The sequence below is a fragment of the Siphateles boraxobius genome, unplaced genomic scaffold (assembly GCF_051911475.1).
Source record: "Siphateles boraxobius isolate OS27281-9 unplaced genomic scaffold, OSU_SipBor_1 8, whole genome shotgun sequence".
Classification (NCBI taxonomy): domain Eukaryota; kingdom Metazoa; phylum Chordata; class Actinopteri; order Cypriniformes; family Leuciscidae; genus Siphateles; species Siphateles boraxobius.
In genome coordinates, this window is record NW_027509208.1 from 37,182,902 (window position 1) to 37,203,403 (window position 20,502).

General features: G+C 36.3%; 1 protein-coding gene across 1 annotated transcript in view; it reads right to left on the reverse strand.

Moving 5' to 3' along the window:
* klhl29 (kelch like family member 29) overlaps positions 1 to 20,502 on the reverse strand; it is a 275,193-nt gene that overhangs the window by 253,209 nt on the left and 1,482 nt on the right. Inside the window, exon 2 of the mRNA XM_077219873.1 lies at positions 3,268 to 3,338. The gene's annotated coding sequence lies outside the window, so the exon portion shown is untranslated. The remainder of the gene's footprint in view (positions 1 to 3,267; positions 3,339 to 20,502) is intronic.

The window sequence follows — 20,502 nt, forward strand, 5'->3', positions numbered from 1 at the left end:
TCTCACCAACATGCTACACAGTGTCACCATCTGCACATAAATGCAACATTCCCTGTAAAGAGCTTGGCACTTGGACGCTTGCCTGGAACTCTCTGTGTATCCCTATGCGTTCAGATGGTGTTTATGCTAAAGCACAGTCCCTAATGGGCCTTAACCCGTACGAGGAGCGCTCCTGGGCGACGGTCTGCACGCGCAGCTCCGTCTCACGCATTAGGCTCAATGGCTTGCATGAGATGACATGTTATGACCCCTGCTGTGTGCAGGTCCCCAGGGGGTGCCACCATGGCACACGGATAACCCCGGTCGCGTCGGAGATGTCTTAATCATGCCGAGAGTGGGTGTGTATGTGGAGGTGTCAAAACAGCAGTTTTTAGGAATGCAAATGAATACGATATGCGCAAATTAATAATTATGGATTTGCACATCGTACAAGCCTCTCGGCATTTTTAAAGAGACGAGGGACAAGCTATTTTGTGATCATTATCGAACATTTTCACAGTTTCTTTCAGCAGGCAACTTCATTTTGCACATAACGAAAGCGACAAGTGGCCCAATCGCGTGAAATCGCCCTCCCAAGTAATGGATTGAGTTTTGCATGGAAATGACTTAAATGAGCCTTAAACTGCAAACCATTTCTGATATGAGTTTGAACACAACAGTAGTCAAATTTACGAGAAATTAAAAGACTCTGAAGGGCTCAAATGATTTTGGTAGAGCAATTTTCTCAATGTTAGTTTAACATTTCAGTTAGTGAAGGGACACTCCAATTACGCAGTTCGGGGAGCACTTTAAGAAAATGCAGGGTGACCGGCGGCCAGTGAGTAAAATGACCTGTTAAGAGTAATGATACTTGATTTTCATCTCAATGCAGCCCGGAAACCAACAATCAAGGCTATGCATCAGACCAGCCTCCTTTTTATAAACTAATTCATCAAAACAAACACAACAGTCAAATGAAAAAGACTCTTTTCACTTTGCAGAACAAAATTGTCAATGTGAATTTAAAGACATGACATAAATGCTTCAATATATCAATGTAAATGCATCCAGTTGAAATTTTCAAGCTGACACACATACATGCTGCACATAAATAAATAAATATATATATATGTATGTGTGTATTTGTTGTCAAATTATAAACTATATATATATATATACACACACACACACACAATATTTTTGTATTTATTTTAGTATTGCACTCAACAAATTAAGTAGGCTGACTTCTCAACTGCTGCCTTCACATGCAAATATCTTATACTTCATATGTAAGAACACAAATTCATTATAAATCAGTAGGAATAAAAAGATTATAATCGGTACATCTATTATTAAAAGGGAACATTGGAGGGAAATTCAATTTTCGCAGTTTTGACGTTATCTCAGATCTTTGCTAAATGAAGTGCACACAGTTTTTTTGAATATTCAGCAGATGTCATGTGACTTTGCAGCAATCAGTGGCTTAAAGGTGTAGTTTTATTCATTCACCTTCAAAGCTGTGCGTTTTTCTTTTTTCCTTGGGACACAAAAGAATACATTTCGTGTTGCTCTTTAATTTTCATACGATGAAAGTACATTGTAAGCAGGGGCTCCAAAGCTACTAGAAGCTGGAATTTTAGTGAATAGTGGCATACATTTAATTACGTTCATCTTAATCAGCTTCAGAAGATTTGGAATATAGTGTATGAAACTTTTTATGCTACCTTTATGGTGCTTCCTTTATTTTTAGAGCTCAATGTCAACAGAAAAGCTATTTGTGTTCCACAGAAGAAGATAAATAATGAAACAATTTTCATTTTAGGTGAACTATCCTTTTAAGACCTCAAACTACAAAACACATGTTGATGAGGTTGTTAGCGAATCTTAAATCCTAAGAAAAGGTTGCCACGAATTCCTACAGCAAAAATTCTAATTAAATAGGGATTATGACAAAATCTTGACCACCAGTGGACAGGGCTTTATCTTCAAACACACGAGACACTGACCACAAACAAAAAAAAGCTGTGCCGCTTCACTTGAGCCGGGTCTGAGCCGGTCACGGCGCACCAGTGATCAAAAAGCTCCAGATCCCATTAGCCAGACTTCGCAGTGGTGTAACCCAATTAAACCAATTCCATTTAATCAGAGCGGGACGCAGGAGTGTAGGAGGTGTGGTTTTCCTGACAGTCTTGTAGCATGTAATCCCGCCGCTTAATCACCAGAGCTGTGTCCACGAAGAAACACTAATAGGAATGTGATGGAATTCCACTGATGATAATCGGGAAGTGTTGCAAATTGATCGAGCTCTACGATCTGAACTTTGTAAAAGGTCTCGCATGGGTCAAGTCACTTGATTGGATTTGTGCTGTAGCATTTTAAAAGTATACAAAAATGTCTATTTAGTGGGACTGTCATTTTTTGAAAAAATAAAATAAAAATAGCTTAGTATAAAAAATATATTTTGAAATAAAAATTAGCGCTGGGCAACGATTAATGGTGATTTTATCACATCCAAAATAAAAGTTTGAGTTTACATAATATATGTATGTGTACTGTGTATAATTATTTTGTATTTACAAATACACACACATTGCTTTATATATATATATATATATATATATATATATATATATATATATATATATATATATATATATATATATATATATATATATATAAATAAATAAACACACATAAAAATTGCTTTGTATAAAAAATATATTTTAAATAAAATTAGCGCTGGGCAACGATTAATTGTGATTAATCGCATCCAAAATAAAAGTATAGTTTACAAAATATATCTGTGTGTACTTGGTATAATTATTTGTTATATATAAATTCAAACACATGCATGAATACATTTAAGAAAAATGTGTTATTTATTAATAAAATGATATATAAATATATATACAGTATATACATGCAAATATTTCTTAAATATATACATGCATGTTATATGTATATATATTTATGTAAATCGCGTATATATGTATATGTAATCGCGATTAATCGTTTGTTCAGCAATATATTTTCTATACACTTAACAAGAATTCAGGTAACACGAAAAAAGTGTCATCATTCACATTCTTTTCCCTAAAACACTCTGATTCCAGAGTAAATAGAAGAAAGAAAAAACTAATGGTCCAGTCAAGTTCTGTTAATACAAGAGGGAACAAAAACACACCACAGCTGTACACAGTCTGCAATAAATGAGCTAACTGATGTATCTTTTTGACAGGCACGAGGGTGTAAAGATATAAAATAGGATCTTTAGAGATATTGCAGTACCTTGGGTCTGTCCTGGATGATGATGCTCATCACAGACTAATGAGATCTTTGGAGAGTATACTCAGGTGCGCCTGCAAAGACAAAGAGAATCGGATCAGTAAACAGACAGAGAGACAGACAGACAGAGAGACAGAGACAGAGAGAGAGAGAGAGAGAGAGAGAGAGAGAGAGAGAGAGAGAGAGAGAGAGAGAGAGAGAGAGAGAGAGAGAGAGAGAGAGAGAGAGAGAATTGAAGACTGTGGCAATTAGTAGCAACTGTAACCGCTGTGAAACAGTGTGTTAATCAAAAAACTCTCAACTAAATATTCAAAACCACAATTTTATCTTAGGCTAATGTACAAACTTTTGAAACATGCAAAATTTCTTTGTTTGTCTTTTAGGAGTACTCTAGCAGATACACTTCAGTTTGAAAGTTGGATGAGTACGTTTTTTTATTAAACTTTGTAATGTTACAAAAGATTTTTACACTGTTATATTCATCATGTTTCACTGAAGACTACAGTTTGCTGTTAAAAATTAAGCTTTGCAATCACAGGAATAACATTTTAAAATATATTTTTTAAAAAAACAGTTACTTCAAATTGTAATTATAATAATATTTCACAATATTGCTGTTTTACTGTAATCAAATACATGCAGCCTTGGTGAGCAGAAGAGACTTGTACACCAAGAGTTTGTCTTGTACTGTATATCGCTGCAACAAAGCCTCCTGGATTTAAGTAACTGTCCCAAAAAAAATTGCATTGTAATTTTCGGTTGGTTGGCTTTTACTTGAACGTTCATAAACCTTCATGAGACTCAAATCTGTCATGATAGGCAGCACACAGGGATTTCTCTGGCAAAGGGGCTTTCAGTTCAATTCAATTCAATTTTATGTCTTGCACTTTTCACAACACAGTTCATTCCAAAGCAGCTTATTACAAAGAAGAGTGCTGTAAAACCTCCATTGAGCGAGTTAAAGGCGACAGTAGAGAAAACACCACGAAGCTGTGTTTAGGCAGGATGAGTAAAAACCATGAGGAGGATTACTCATTTCATCACAGGTAAAAAAACAACAACACAATTTTCTCATAATATACACTGCAGCATCACCTCTTTTCTCACAGTGTATGAAATGCTTTGATAAATTATTCAGTCTCTCTAAACCCCTCCTTTCCAAGAGCTTACTCTGCTCTGATTGGTCAGATGACCCAGTCTGTTGTGATTGGTCGACTGCTTAAAGCGCGTGTCGGAATTGAAACGGCCATTACCATATCTGAATTTCAGCTTGTACACAAAAGAACATGAAGGTGGCGTCAGTTTTACTGTACCAATTCTAACCTGATTCCTCATTCTTTTGAAGTGCATGCAAAGTGGATTTGCTTTGCGCAGCGCAGAAAACAGCGTCATGTCGACACACAAACCAAACTCTTCCAGACTCACACCGTGTCCTAACCAGACGCGATTCGATAAGATTCCAGCGACAAGCAATTTGCCTACCCCACACCAGAAGCGATGCGGCTACGAGATGCGTCAAGATCAATCAAAACCCACAGCCAATCAGAACAGCGTGTGGGCGGGCTCTCGCGGCAAGGGCACAGCACCAGAGAGTAATCTTGACGGCACCCGCAAGAAAATGTATAAGTACATAATCAAATTCACAAATATTACACCATTTAAACATTATTAAAAATACATACTGAGTAACTAAAACAATCTTTGTTAAAGAATACACGTTTTTTCACAGTTTGAACGTTCTTGTTTCCATTTGTTTAATTTCAAGAACTGAGGTGAATTACCCATTGTTGCTTTTACGGCTAAAAAGCTGGGAGCACTAAATGATATTCAGTCACATTACACGCTTTTAACATTAAATAAAGCACATAAACAGTAATTGCCACATTTATCCTGCACTTTGATCTTTGAAACTTTGCAGACCATTTACATTCACACCCCACACTACAAAGTAATATCGCAAAAAACATAAGCATTTGCCATATATTTGCCAAAAACTTGTGTGTGCATTCTAGCATAAAGTATATTTTGGGCCTTTAAGACTTGATAAAAACTTGCTATATTGTGTAACGAATGATACATGGCCTATATCAACAAAAGCATAATAATAAAAAAAAAAAAAATTATGACCTAAAAAGTGCAACATCCAGCGCTAAAAGCAAACATGGACTTTACAGCCCTCCAAATGGAATATCAACAAAGAAACACACCTATAGGACTTTCCAGGTAATGATAACCAGACGTCTTCTAATGGAACAGACACGTCAAAATGTCTGGCATATAAATATCCTTCGCTTCTCAACATCCATTTGAGAGTCACATGGTGCAATCAAATGACAAAGCCGTCGAGATGAAGTCATGACACAGTAAATCAAGTGAAAATCAAGTGAATTTCGAGCTTCTACAGGCACACAAAAGGAAAAGGAGCAAAATACTGATTCTGATTGGGAGTAATAATCCTTTCTTTTCCCGATTATATAAACTTAATAGGATTCCGAATGCAATCACTGTCTAAACTAATGCTTTTAGAGACACAGAGGAGGATCTCATCAGATTGAGTCTGGACAGAATGATTCCCTGGTCTCCGCTTTTCTATTCGCTCCTCTCGCACATTTCCTGACCCCTTCGCCTCCGCCTGGAACGCCTTCCCCCTGTATTTACAGACAATAAAGAGACGGACGAATGTTTACTTTGTTATGGAATGAGAAATGTACTTCCGTTATATCATTCAAGATCATTTACGTCCCCATTGGCTCCTACTTGCTCAATTCAGATTTTTCTGTCTCGCTCCCGGTGTTCATTTACACTTGTCAAGGAAACAGACATTTTAGGTCAAGGCCCTGGGGAATTAAATGAATAAAGAAAATGCATGGTAGATTATCTTCAATTATGAATACTTCCAGAACAGGAGTATAAAAAATAGCTATTTAAAAAATAGAAATTAATTTATTGGCATGTACACAGAGCCAAATGTGTTAGTGCGCTCAGACTTCAAATATAACATTTAAGGCATATCATTTATTTCAGATCGAGTTAATGCTTATGCAATGCATGAAAATGTTGCTTTTAGCATTTAATTATTTATCAGCTTTGACGTCATATATGCCTAACATTGACCAAATTATCAGTATACACAATACAACGTATACAGTATGCACAAGTCTCTCTTTTCTAAAAAAACTGGCCAAAAATGATGACTCATCTTGCACCCCAATAAAATTGTCTAACAAAATAGGTAACACTTTATTTTTAGGTGACGTATAGATACACGTTACTACATGTACTTACTATAGTAATAACAGCAAATTATGCATAATTACAAGTAACTAACCCCAGACCCTAACCCTAACTCTATAGTAAGTACATGTAGTAAGTAAGAGTCAGTACAATGTAACTATATCACCTTGAAATAAAGCGTAACCACAAATGCACTCTAGCTATCTCTACACTCTTAAAATTAAAGGTTGTTTATTGCCATCTATGGTTCCATAAATAACCTTTAACACCCATGGAAACCTTTCCATTCCACAAAATGTTCTTTATATAGTGGAAAAAGTTTCTTTTGATGATTAAAATGCTCTTCTTCACATAAAGAAAAATAAATGGTTCTTTAAAGAATTGTTCACTAAAAGGTTATTTGAGGAACCAAAAATGCAAAATAAAATATAAATACTAGAAAAGGAAAATTTAACTTGACTTAAACCAATATTAAAAACGTTGACTTGGCAACTAACTGAAATAAATACGTTTAAAAAAAAACGTCAGAAGCACATAACAAAATGACTTAAACTTAAAATAAAATAAAAACTATACCAATAAAAGCTAACTCAAAATAATGACAAATAGTATATAAATAATAATAATTACACTGCCACATACAGTTAACAGCTAAAATAAAATAAAAACTGAAAATATAAAACAAATTTACTTCAAAATAGTATGTAAATAATGCTGAAATAATGAATTGTTATTTTAATCTTGTTTATATACTATTTATTAATATTTGATACAACTAACAATAGTTCTGAATTTTTAAAACATGAAGCCTACATCTTAAAACAAGCAGCAGAACAGACCTGCTAACTTCCTGTTTCAACAGGCAATATAGATACATCTAGAAAGAAAATCTGCGCTCGTAAAGCCAATTCATGAGTCCTCTGGTTGGTTAGTTACAATTCCACACACACACATTCCCTACAAAGTAATTTACAGTGTATTAATTGCAATCACAGTCCCTCAGGGGCAGTCTTGGGTTAAGTGTTTTCCTCAGGACACAGTCGTGATCGAGCTGGATCGTGAACTTGCTAACTTGGTGACTCTCTTGCTCTGCGTGGATCGTACCTGCAGTCCTAGCGTTCGCAACTGACCTCCTAAAGCATTAGTCTCCACCCCCGAACCTGTCCGAAATGGAGTAGGACACCTAAGGGTGACAAATCTTTTTCTAAGCTGTGACAGATGCTGCTTTGAAATCTCCATGTCCCAATTATTGTTCACCTGTCAACACCAAGTCAAGTCATAAATCATCTTTGTAATTATCAATTGATTAAAAAAAGCTATCTGACAGAGAAAACGGCTCGCAGGCCTAATACATCAATTTTAATGACATTTCTTAATCCAAAAGACTTGGCAATCACCAGAGACCAATTACAGACCATGAGATAGAGGCAAACCATTAATAACGAGAGTAAGCATGTTTCGCCTCAACATCTTTTGGATAAAGGGCTTGCAGGGGTTCATTTAAAATGAACTGGTAAAATGAAGCATTATGTTACACTGGATCTAAGGCATGTGTTCACACTTGTAGTTTGGTTCTCTTGGTTCTTTTGGTCCAAACCGGAAAAATAAATGGAGTCCTGGTTCACTTAGCATCCACACTGTCACTTTTAAGACCAAACCTAAAGAACCAAAACAAAAAAATGGCTTTTATGACATATATTTGGCGACTTTGGCAACTTATCGAACATCCAAAACAATGCTGTGTGAAACCGAGTGAGTGAATTTGGACACTGACTGCGCTGGAAGGGTTGCCGTTTATGCATAGTTTGTGCTTGCTGTTTAATAATCATTTGATGCTTAGCAAACTGGCAGCTCCAACAGTACGATGAAAAGATTTATCTTGATCTCTGTCATGGAAACTATGTATAAACTTTAATTAAACAATTTAATAGTCAATTTAAAAAAAAGACGCAGGAATTCATTCTGCATGACCGCAGCAGGGCATTATGGGTATTCTCTGCCTGTTGATTGTACATTCGTTATTGCGGTGCATTGTGGGATCGAATGAGTGCACTTGTTAACGTCCACTATGATTTCGGTAACCACTACAAATATTTGTCTCCTCAAATAGTGCCCTATTTAATGGTATAGGGGCCAATTTCGGACACGGCCCTGGTATGCTTGAGTATTATGTCTTTTTAGGGTCCAATCTAGTGACATCACGTCCTGTTTTTGGTTCATTTTGATGTCTTTGCTCCATGTTGCGTTAATATTTCAGGCAAACCGCTGAAATATTCTGAAATATGTCAGAAACCCACTATTTCAGGGGTCTCGGCCCGCTTGTTTAGTGCGCACTGGGGTTCGGATGGCAGCGTGGAAAACATTTGGAGGAGGTCCTTTTATGTCCACTGAGCACAAAGCGAGGTCGAGGGGGGGGGGGGGGGGGTGGGGGGTGGATGACGTGACTTACCCACACAAAGCCCATACCTGAACCCCACTGAACACATTTGGGATGAACTGGAACACTGACTGTGAGCCAGACCTCATCGCCCGACATCAATGCCTGATGCTCTTGTGTCTGAATAAGAGCAAATCCCAGCAGTCATGTTCCTGTGGAAAGATTTCCCAGAGGGAGTGGAAGCTGTTAGGAAGGACCGACTCCCTGTTAATGCCAATGGTTTTGAAAGTAAATCCTCATACTGTTGCCCATTTAGTATGTATATATTTCCACAAAAATATTAAGCAGTACATCTGTTCTCAGCAATGATAATAATACGAAGAAGAAATGTTTCTTGAACAGCAAATCAGCATATTAGAATGATTTCTGAAGGATCATGTGACACTGAAGACTGGAGTAATAATGCTGAAAATTCAGCTTTGGTCACAGGGATAAATTACATTATAAGATATATCAAAATAGAAAACCGTTATTTTAAAATAATTTTTTTTCTGTATTTTTGATCAAATAAATGCAGGCTTGCATATTAGTCTAACATATTACCAACACCCAATTAATATAATATAATATAATATACAATGATTCAAAACATTTTCTCACAACGTAATGTTTGTTTAATGTCTTTTAATCAGCTGGTGTTTTGGTCATTTTTGGTGCAGATCATCACATTAAGTATAAAAATGTTCCATTATTGTTTCACAAACACAAAGTTTCACTTCTTAATCTTTATTTTTTAAAAAGCACACTTTTCAAGCAAAATATGCTTTTTGTGGCTACTGACTGTACATTTCGCTTTGTATAATTATCAATAATCTTTTGATAAAGGCTTTTCCCATTTCTTGGTTCTAAATTTCTCTTTCCTCTGAGCCAGGAGAGAAAATGATATTACTTTCACATCAATCGCCGTATGTTAGAGTTACAGCTACCGCAGCCTGAATTCAGCCGAGGTTTCAACGGCGCAGCGGAAGTAAACATTTCTACAGCACACAATCTCAAAGCAACTAATAACACTGGACATTTGGTCGTTTTCATAATTGTGCTCCCTGCCGGCTGCATTTCTAAATGAAGACTGCAACATATAATTTCCTAAACCATATTATTCAAATACAGCATGACAGTGACAGTAACACCGCCAAAATGAGGTCCCTACCCGAATCATCTCACTTTTTCCAATTGTGCTTCTCTCCAACTGCGCAACTAATTTTTACTGAACTACATTTGGGAGGCACAAATTGTCTGTGACACTTCCAAATTTATCATCAACGTTAATAGTGCTGCATAATCCTCTCGGTACAAAAGGAAATCAGAGCAAAGTACCATGATCAAATTATTCAATTGTGAAAAGGGTCATAAATACTAGTTGTAAACAGGAACAAATGTACTATCTGCAATTTGAAGAAGCAGTTCAGCACTTTGAGCTTGTTAGCAAGAGCCCAGCAGTCAGGATACCATATACTATAGGAGAAAAGGTTTTTTACCATCATGGGATTTTATGGGTTAGGTTTTAATTTTGATTTTGATTAAATTGTATAATTTAAACAGCTTGTAAAAATACTTTATCACTAGAAAAAAAAAACTGTTAAACATGAAAGTATTATGCAATTATTCAAGACATTTCTCCTTATATAGAACCTTTTTGGCATATAAACAGTACTTTGAAATTGACTCAAGATCCCTAGGGGTCTATATAGAGCTAGGGATGTCTCAAGGATCAGTATCGGTTAAATCGGCTATTCTAAACCCAATCCTTTATTGAATGTCAGCTGTCACTCAGGTGTCGTGCAGTTTATGGTCGGAAAATGCTCCGTCATGTGGGTTTGTCAACCGCATTTAAAAGGAAAAGAAGCTAAAAAGCAACATGTGATTGCAACGATGCCAATAAATAAGTAAATAAATAATTGTTTGAGTTATTCGTTACAAAAGTTCACATCAAATATGCTAAGTACAAAAGCTCAAATATGGGTGCATGATACATATATATATATATATATATATATATACTATATATATACACTATAATGAGTCATTTACAGTGTAAAATGCATTTGAAAAAGCAACAGGTGTCAAACATCCTTCCAAACTTGTAATGAGAAGCATTTACAAACATGTTGTCCAACAAAAGAGAACATTTAATGGAGGGTTTGAAATAACTTACTTTTGTGATCTGATGTGCTTCACATCACAGAATGAGGCAGAAATGATATTATTTTATAATAATCTGTACAGTGATAAAGGCTGTCGACTAGCATTGCATCAAATATACTTTAATGTTTCATCAGTCAAAACGCCTCTATCTGTTACAGTGATAAGCTGGATGCTTTTGTCCACATAAGAGATTTCCTGTAACGTCATAATATTTATTACTCCTATGAATCTCACTTGTGGACTTTCTGCACAAGGGTGACCTCTGGCTATAAGTATGAATGAAATAGACATTACATTGCGTGTGTACTCACTAATGTTCTCAAAACCTTATTTTGGGGGTTACTTACTTATGCATAATGAATGCATAAGATTTTCTAACAAAAATAAAAAACTAGACAGAATTTTTTGATCATAATTTAATATTTTATAACAAAACCTTAGACATATATATACACAAATACATATATATATATATATATATATATATATATATCCCCGAATCGACAAATATTCAACGGCTTGGATCAGAACGGGGGCAGAAAAAACTTGATCGGAACTAGGGCTGGAACGACACGTCGAGGTAATCAATTATGTAAATTTGTCGATTTGCGTGGAATGCGTCGATTCGTTGCGCTATGTTTCCCAATGATGAGGCATGCTCCTAGGCATGTTGAAAATCAGCCGTCATTAAAAAAATATATATTGAGGCCGTTCTAAAGTGTGGACATTTTTTAAACCAGAGGTCGAATAAAATGTTGCTCTGCATGCTCTTTAAGCCGCAATGGCAAACCACAGCAGCACAACTTCTATGCAGGAGCTTCGGTAAAGAAAGAAAACAAGCCGGTGCTCTCTTACCTAGTATTTGGACAATTACAGTGAAATTTTACAACTGTACTAGAATACAGTTGTCATTCTCATATTTTGTGCTTCATTTGGCTGCGTTCATACCACATTCTGATTTTTATGGGTTACAAAGCATTTAAAGCTGTTGTTGATAATAAAAATTAAAATGATCTAATGGATGGACTCGCGCCTCAACGGTTTTATGGACACCGTCATGTTTGATACTGGTTAGTTATATTAGAATGCGGTTGTGACTTCAGCTGTTTGATCATCCACATGAAACATTTTCAATCAGCCACTTTAATTTCAGGATTCACACTTGTAAGCAGTTCCTGCTGCATATCCCCAAAAGTGATCAAAAGGCCTACACTGCATAAACCTTATCTTTTGTGATGGATAATATCATTAGGTAAAAGTTCATACATAGATTAGTTATGGTTATTTATGTATTGGTAAGTTATTGGTTATAACCTATCAGTAAATTAACAAAAGCATTAATCAACAATCAGGAAAAAAATAAATGGATGTACCGGGAGAAAAAAAATCTTTAGATTATTCGATAAATCAGAAAAATAATCAATAGATTAATCGATTGAGAAAAAAAATGTTGTTCCAGCCCTAATCGGGACATAGAACCCTATTGCACCTTTTATCAAAGAGTCTATTTACACCCTGATAAAAGTGTATGTTATTAGCAGTGGCAGGGAATAAGAACGCCTCGCAGCGACCTCCAGCGCCAGTGTGAGCGTGGCACGATGTCTCTGCCCCTAAAAACAAACCGCTGCACTCCAACTAAACTTTCCGAAGAAAGGAACCGCCTGAAGCAAATAATTCCATCACTGGATAAATGGATATCAGAGACATGAATACGATTACATCCCTTCTGAGGTGCCCTGATTACTTTTGATGAAAGCGATGAAGAGGCTTTAATGGCATGTCTGTGTCAGTACGCTTGAGTCAGAAACCCTCATTCCTGTAATCATTTCCCCTGGTGACAACCTGACGATTATACAGAAACACATGCAGAAACTGAAGGATTGGCATTTATGTAGGACAACATGAAATAACCTTTGCAATATATTTAAGAGGATAGTTCAACCAAACATGAAAATCCTGCAACTGTAAAACTTTTAAAGAAGAAGTCTCTTACACTCACCAAGACTGCATTTATTTGATCAAAAATATAAAGTAAAAATGTTATCAGTAAATTGTTATTTTTACCATTTAAAATTGTATTAAACAAATTAGGGGTTCCCAGAATATGTCAAAAAAGCACCATAAAATGTATCCAATATGTCCATAAAGTTATGGGATAATCCACAAATATTCAAAGCTTTCTGAAGCCATATGGTCATGCAAGATTTGAGTGCTATAGTGGATGTTTAGTAGGGCTGCCCCCGACTAATGATTTTTCTAGTCGATTAATAGTCGTTCATTTAAGCCATTCGTCGACTAATCGCACGTTTATACTGATTTAACGTTAGTCAACTATTAGGGTGCAGCACAGCCCAAATTTTTAGAAAATGACAACTTACATTTTGGTCTTTTCCCTCACATAAAGTGAAAGTGAAAGTGACACGTGATGGCCAAGTATGGTAACCCATACTTGGAATTTGACCTCTGCATAAGTGCACACACATTAGGAGCAGAGTAGTGAGTAGTGAAGACACACACACTGCAAACGTGGATACACACACCCGGAGCAGCGGGCAGCCTTGAGTGGCGCCCGGGGAGCGATTGGGGGTTAGGTGCCTTGCTCAAGGACACCTCAGTCATATTCCTGCCGGTACTGGAATCGAACCAGCAACCTTTGGGTCACCAGTCCAACTCTGTTACCATTAGGCCATGACTGCCCCAAGCATGTGACATCGGAAAAATGGCTTTTTTTAGCTCAACAGTGTGATTCAACATTTGCATAGAAAAGAGTCGCTTGGACATTTTACAAAATAAATCATTTTGTGTGCCAAAGAAGAAAGAAAATATACAGTTTTGGAGCAACATCAGAGTTAGTAAATGAGGACTACATTTTCATTTCTGGTTGATCTAACCCATTAACTCCCTGAAAGTGTCTCTTCAAGCCACGGAGAGAGACAAAATTATGTCAATTATTGTGAATAATGGAAAATGTCCAATTTTGCACAGCTTTTATACAACTTTCGTTCTAAAAATAGTCACACACCGACAGTCCCTTTAAGGCAAGTCCAGTTCACCCGGTTACATAATTACATCATTCATAACCACGTTGGGACAGCAGGTTTACAGAGCTTTACTTAACAGTAGAAGCTAAACAGGTTAATATTAAAGCATATGTTAATGTCCATGATGACCCCAGAGGGGCAGTATTTAGTGGCTAGTTCTCAGCTCCACAGAGGCCAAGAGCATCTAGGAAAATCATAAATCATCTGCGCAGTTTTACACCTGAACTCTCTCTAATGCCCTAGATAGAGCCACTATCCTTGAAGGCAGATTCAATTATTTACCCAGCAAATAAATTATTACATAATGCCCCAGCACACAACGTCCCACAGTACCGCATACTTCCCAGCGATGTCTGACAATTTGTTTCCATCTGCAACATTTAGAGAAGAAATTATACTCGATAATGGGTACGTGATAGAATGCAAATAGAGGACGTAATGTTAATAAGTCGAATAATATGTAGAGGATTTTCGAGCGGGTTAGGTTAATCTACACCCTGCTGGGACGGGCGACTGGAGATTACAGGCTCCGGTTAGCACTACATTCACTGGTCATTAAGCCAATGTACAACTGCTTTATTTCACCCTAGTGAGTGTATTTTTATGCAAACACAGTTCTGATTTTGCCATGATGTCATAGGTCTCAATGTAGGGAATGAACTTGCGTTTTTAGGAAAAAAACAAGCGTGCAATTGCTAGCGTGTGTTAAAATACAATATGAAATAAAAATTGACCACAGTTATATACGCAAGTGTCTCCTGGTTACGGATCATATTGCATCTTAATCTAAATAAAATTCTTTGTCAAAGGCTTTTAAAAAATAAAGTAAATATATAAAGTAAATTAAATTAAAGTGAGTAAAAATCATATACATTACCTGTCAAAAGTATGGAAACTTATTTTTTTATGTTTTTGAAAGAAGTCTCTTATGCTTATCAAGACTGCATTTATTTGATCAAAAATAAAGAACAGTAATATTATGAAATATTTACCATTTTAAATAATGGGTTTCAACTTTATTATACTTTAAAATTATATTTATTTCTGAGATGCAAAGCTGAATTTTCAGCATCATTACTCCAGTCTTCAGTGTCACATGATCCTTCAGAAATCATTCTAATATGATGATTTGATACTCAGTTATTATCAATGTTGGAGACAGTTGTGCTGCTTAATATTTTTTTGGAATCTGTGATACTTTTTCAGGATTCACTGATGAATAAAAACGTTAAAAGAACAGAATTTATTCAAAATAGAAATATTTCCTAACAATATAATCCTTTACTATCACCTTATCAATTGAACATCCTTGCTGAATAAAAGTATTAATTTCTTTCAAAAAAAGAAATGACTGACCCTGAACTTTTTAATGGTGGTGTATATTGTTACAAAATATTTCTATTTGAAATAAATGCTTTTGTTTTTATTAACTTTTTATTCATCAAAGAATCCTGAAAAATGTATCTCACAGATTATAAAAAATAAGCAGCTCAACTGTTTCAAACATTGATAATAAATCAGGATCATGTGACACTGAAGACTGAAGTAATGGCTGATAATATATATATATATATAAAATTTACTTAAGAATAATATTCATAAATTATTAAGTAAATTAAACAAACGTATTACTATTACAAGTTATAAGTTATGTAAACTTACTACTGGTTGATCGGAGTATGAATCTGAGTATGATCTTTCCAACAAACAAAAAAACAAACAGGATAGGCGAAATACATATTTAAAAAGTTAAATTTAAAGTGTGACAGTTTTCATAATCTTTCATCAAAAATTAAGTGGAGGGATTATAATCATCCACTTGACAAAAACAGCACTTGGCACATCTCTTCTCAACAAACGACATGATTTGAGGCATTATTCATGTCTGTAGACCAAGCACTGTGGGAAGAGTAACATGCCAAGTTTTAGACTTAAGAGTTAGTTTGTTCAAATCCCTAACACAGTGTGAGATCAACAGCAACAGTTACTAAGCAAACACAACCTGTATCAAATCCCAAAGGATACGATGAAATCCCATGCTACATTATTTCCCATTAAATATGACTTTCCATCAGAAATGTCACATTACAGACGCTAAATGCTTTGCCACTTTTAAATCGAAATGCAAATGCGGTTTCGTGCAGTCGCTAATGCGTATGAATGTAAAATTTGATTTCAGAGTTCATCAGGGATCTGGCGCTGTTAAAAGCACTTTACGATCACCGAATGCAACACGACCACGCGGAGTTTCCCGTTTTAAACAGATGGAGGGAGAAAAGACTGAAAATCTGCGGGGGTTGAAGGTGACAGCTTGCGCGGGGTATGGATAGCGGACAACGGTCTCTAATGGCTCGTACGGCCTCTTAAGAGCTCAGAAACTGTGCAGTTCGCTTAAGGCCCTTTGCCCTCTACATTAGCAAGTATATTACTCCATTTGCTTTGGCTCTGAGCTGAATATTCTGCATACTAATTCTCATCACAGACTCTGACATTCACTCAGGCATGGATTCCCAACTGGCTTAAGTCCACAAATTATGAGGCAGTCTAACGTGGTCTCTCGCTAATTTGACCTCTCTGTGCAGCCCGATTGAGGGATTGCATTTGTCTTGTCAGCAGTTAGAGTTTGGTTTCCATCTCATCTGTTGGTTTTAGCCCGGTTAGGGCTGCCAGTGCATCCTCATGGGTTCAGTCTATATATGGCCTCAGTGTGCCAGCAGTCCTGCTGCATATTTACACGCTCCTGCAGCTCTCCATTCACCCACAGTGCCAAAGTTCAAGCATGGCATCGATGGTATCAAGCTAGACGCTTCTTGCTCTAACTGACTGAATCAATTGTCCTGAATTGGATGAATGAAACTTAAGGGGGAATGCGTCACCTCTGATTTTTTAACCATTTTTACATGCAACTTTAAATGCCAAAAAAGGTTGCAATTTTATTGTAGTACAAGAAAAGAAAGTCTAAACCACTGTGGCAGAACTCATTCACATGTATATAGTCACATGTCTATATATAGAACTCATTCGGCATGTGTGTGTGTTCGTGTGTGTGTGCGTGTGCGTGTGTGTGCGAGAAAGAAGCCTTTATGCTCATCAGGGCTGCATTTATTTAATACAGCAATAAAAGTACATTTCTGAAATATTATTACAAATTAAAATGACTGTTTTCTACTTTAATATATTTTAAAATGCAATTTATTGCTGTGATGTCAAAGCTGAATTTTCAGCATCATTACTCCAGTCTTCAGCGTCACATGATCCATCAGAAATCATTCTAATATGCTAATTTGCTGCATAAGAAACTTGTGTTTTGAAACTGCGTTTTGTAACAATCTCTGTCACTTTTGGTCAATTGAATGCATCCTTGCTGAATAAAAGTTTTATATTCTTTCAAAATAAAATCTTACTGACCACAAACTTATGTTATATGTCTGTTATAACAATGAATGTAAACTGTACCACTATAGAGCAACACATTGAAGATAAGAAAAAGTATTAAAAATAGTTTCATATTTCGCAATTGGTGTCGCTCTCCAAAAATAATTTGAATAAGTGCTGGGTAGATTATTTACAAACTCCATTACTGATTTCACATGACATGATGAAATTTTAAATTAAATTAGTTACATAATCGATTACATTTTAGATAATATAATTGGACTACTTTATAGATTACTTCTAGATTACTTTTGACTTAACTAGTTTATCACAATGATTTGAATAGAATAATCTTGTACCATACTGATATAAAAATATACAGAGAAAGAAAATGAATTCCATTATTTGTTATGAACAACATGAAGTTAAATTAAACATTATTACGTTAGGGTTTCGTAAATTGATAAAGCCATTAATTAATGTAATCATAAAAATGTCAAATTAAAATAAATTATTTTAAAATAAAAACACTACAACACAAAAATTAAACACAATGTTGTGCAAACAACATGTAATCATTTAATCAATAAAAATAACTGTAATCTGATATTTGAAATCTATACATAATCCAGATTACATATAATCAGAGATATACCCAGCACTGTAAATAAATATAAAATAGAATGACACTTGTGATTATTTAACATGGTTGCTCACCCAGGTTGAGGAAGCAGACGGCACACTGAAGACGTTGTGCAAAAAAACAAAAAACGCTGGTATCTTAAAGAGCCCCGTTTCCATTTTTGGAATATTACCTTTCATGCAGTGTGTATTATAGCTGTTTGTGAATTTAAAATGTTTGCAAAGCTTTAAAGATCGAAGTCCACAACAAATACATTTATTGTCTCCTAAAAGAAAGAGTCGATTCTGAACATCTAAAATGTTCGACAAAGCGAACGACGTCTACTTTGACCCTCAAACACTGTAGTTGAAGCTGAGACTGGAAGAGTTCAGTTTGTGTCGACATGTCGAGAAGACGCTGTTTTCTGCGCTGCAAATCCACTTGAGGACGGATGAGGACTTGCACTGGAAGTGATACGAAAACCGACGCAATCATTAGCGGAAGACCAATCACAACAGATTGGGTCATCTACCAATCAGAGCAGAGTAAACTCGTGGAAAGGAGGGGTTGGATGCATGTAAACCTATTGTAGGAGACCTCTAAAACAAGATGCAGAGAAAAAAATCAGCTTATTAAAAAACACTATTCAAGATAACTTTGACGATTTCCTCCAGTCTTGATGTCAAAAACAATTGGCTTGAAAAAGAAAAGGCACAAGCTACATCCTTCCTTGTTTGCCATTGTAAGTGTGTAAAGCTGTCAGGTGCGATTCTCAGGACATTGTTTCAATGAAATCTGGCAGGTGGTAGTGAGGACATTTTATCCTCAGTATTAAAAAAAATAAACCTTTAAACATTTCTGACCTTTCCCTGATAGCAGAAAAACCATTTAAGGCGTTTACATGACCTTGCGTGCCGTTGACTTAATAAGGTTTAATATCATGGATGCAAACTCGCTATATATGAACCTACAAAAACAACATTCTCTTCACCGTAACTGGCCACAAAATTCAACATAATTTGCATCTAGTCATTTATTTGACAACACTTTTGTTTGGTTTAGCGGGCATTAGCAAATTTGAAACAAAACATTCAGCGCAGACAGGTAATTTATCAAAGCACAAACAACACCTCGAGCCCAACTAATTAATAAAGATTTTGCCTTGGCAGCGCAAGATGAAAATAATGTGACGAATGACATGCGTGACAGACGTTGCCTACAATACTGCAGCCGTGAAATCGACGCAGACTAGATCTTCTAAAATAGAAACTGCTTTCATTACTTGAGCACTTTTCACAACCTTAAATAGACTGATGACACGCAAAGAACAAAATCAAACATTGCTCTCTCTCAAGTCTGTAAAATGTTGGGCATAAACAAAGCATGTCACATCAATATCAACTTCTGCATGCTTATTTTTTATATTAAGAACATGGCTGACACAGAACTGCTGCCCAGATTGTTTTATATAAACATTAACCTACATTTTCCACGCAGTTCGCCTGAGGTCACAAGAGATAATGCATCACAGAAGACAGCCACGCTAAAAGATGTGGGAAATTATGCAACAAAGCGCCAGGTCCTCGGCTCTCGAGAAATCAAGCAATCATGCACTCAATCCGAAATGAAATCCATTCAGAGTTATAACCGCAACCTCACCTGTATCAGCCGTTCCTCTCGACTCATAATAACATCCCCAGAAGGTAGCCTATCTGCACCTGAAAATATTAAAACCGCCTAGCTTTTCTAAAACAAATTCTCAGGCTTTGAAAAGCTGCAGAAAACCATCCCTGCTCAAATATTCTACTATTCCGAAAACATATCAGCCCTGTCTTCCAAAGAACTCCTATCCTTTTGTTCTTGATTTCAAAAACATATTGATTTTGACCGGAGAAGAGTGGACCAATATAACCAGCAGCACAACACTCCCTCGGCACAGTGCAAAAGAGGACTAGAATAAAACTATTCACAGACCAACCCTTTAGTCAGCCATATTTCTCCAATCTACTGGAAGTTTTAAAACATTGACGAGACGTTTGTGTGTGTGTGTGTGTGTGTGTGTGTGTGTGTGTGTGTGTGTGTGTGTGTGTGTGTGTGTGTGTGTGTGTGTGTGTGTGTGTGTGTGTGTGTCTGTGTGCAACTGCTCAGCCCCGTTCCAGAGCATCCGAACTGTAAGCCTTTAATCCGGGGCATGTTCTGAGCTGCTACCTGATACATTTGCCAATGTTATCAATGTCTGAGTCTGCAAACATGACAGAAGTGCTTTTCCACCGAGACCCACGGCTACTGCGACAGAATCTGCACTTCTGCGTGCAAGAGAACACATGCGTGCCATGACACGGATTATCCCTACAACACAGTCGAGTGTTATGCATGTCGTGACG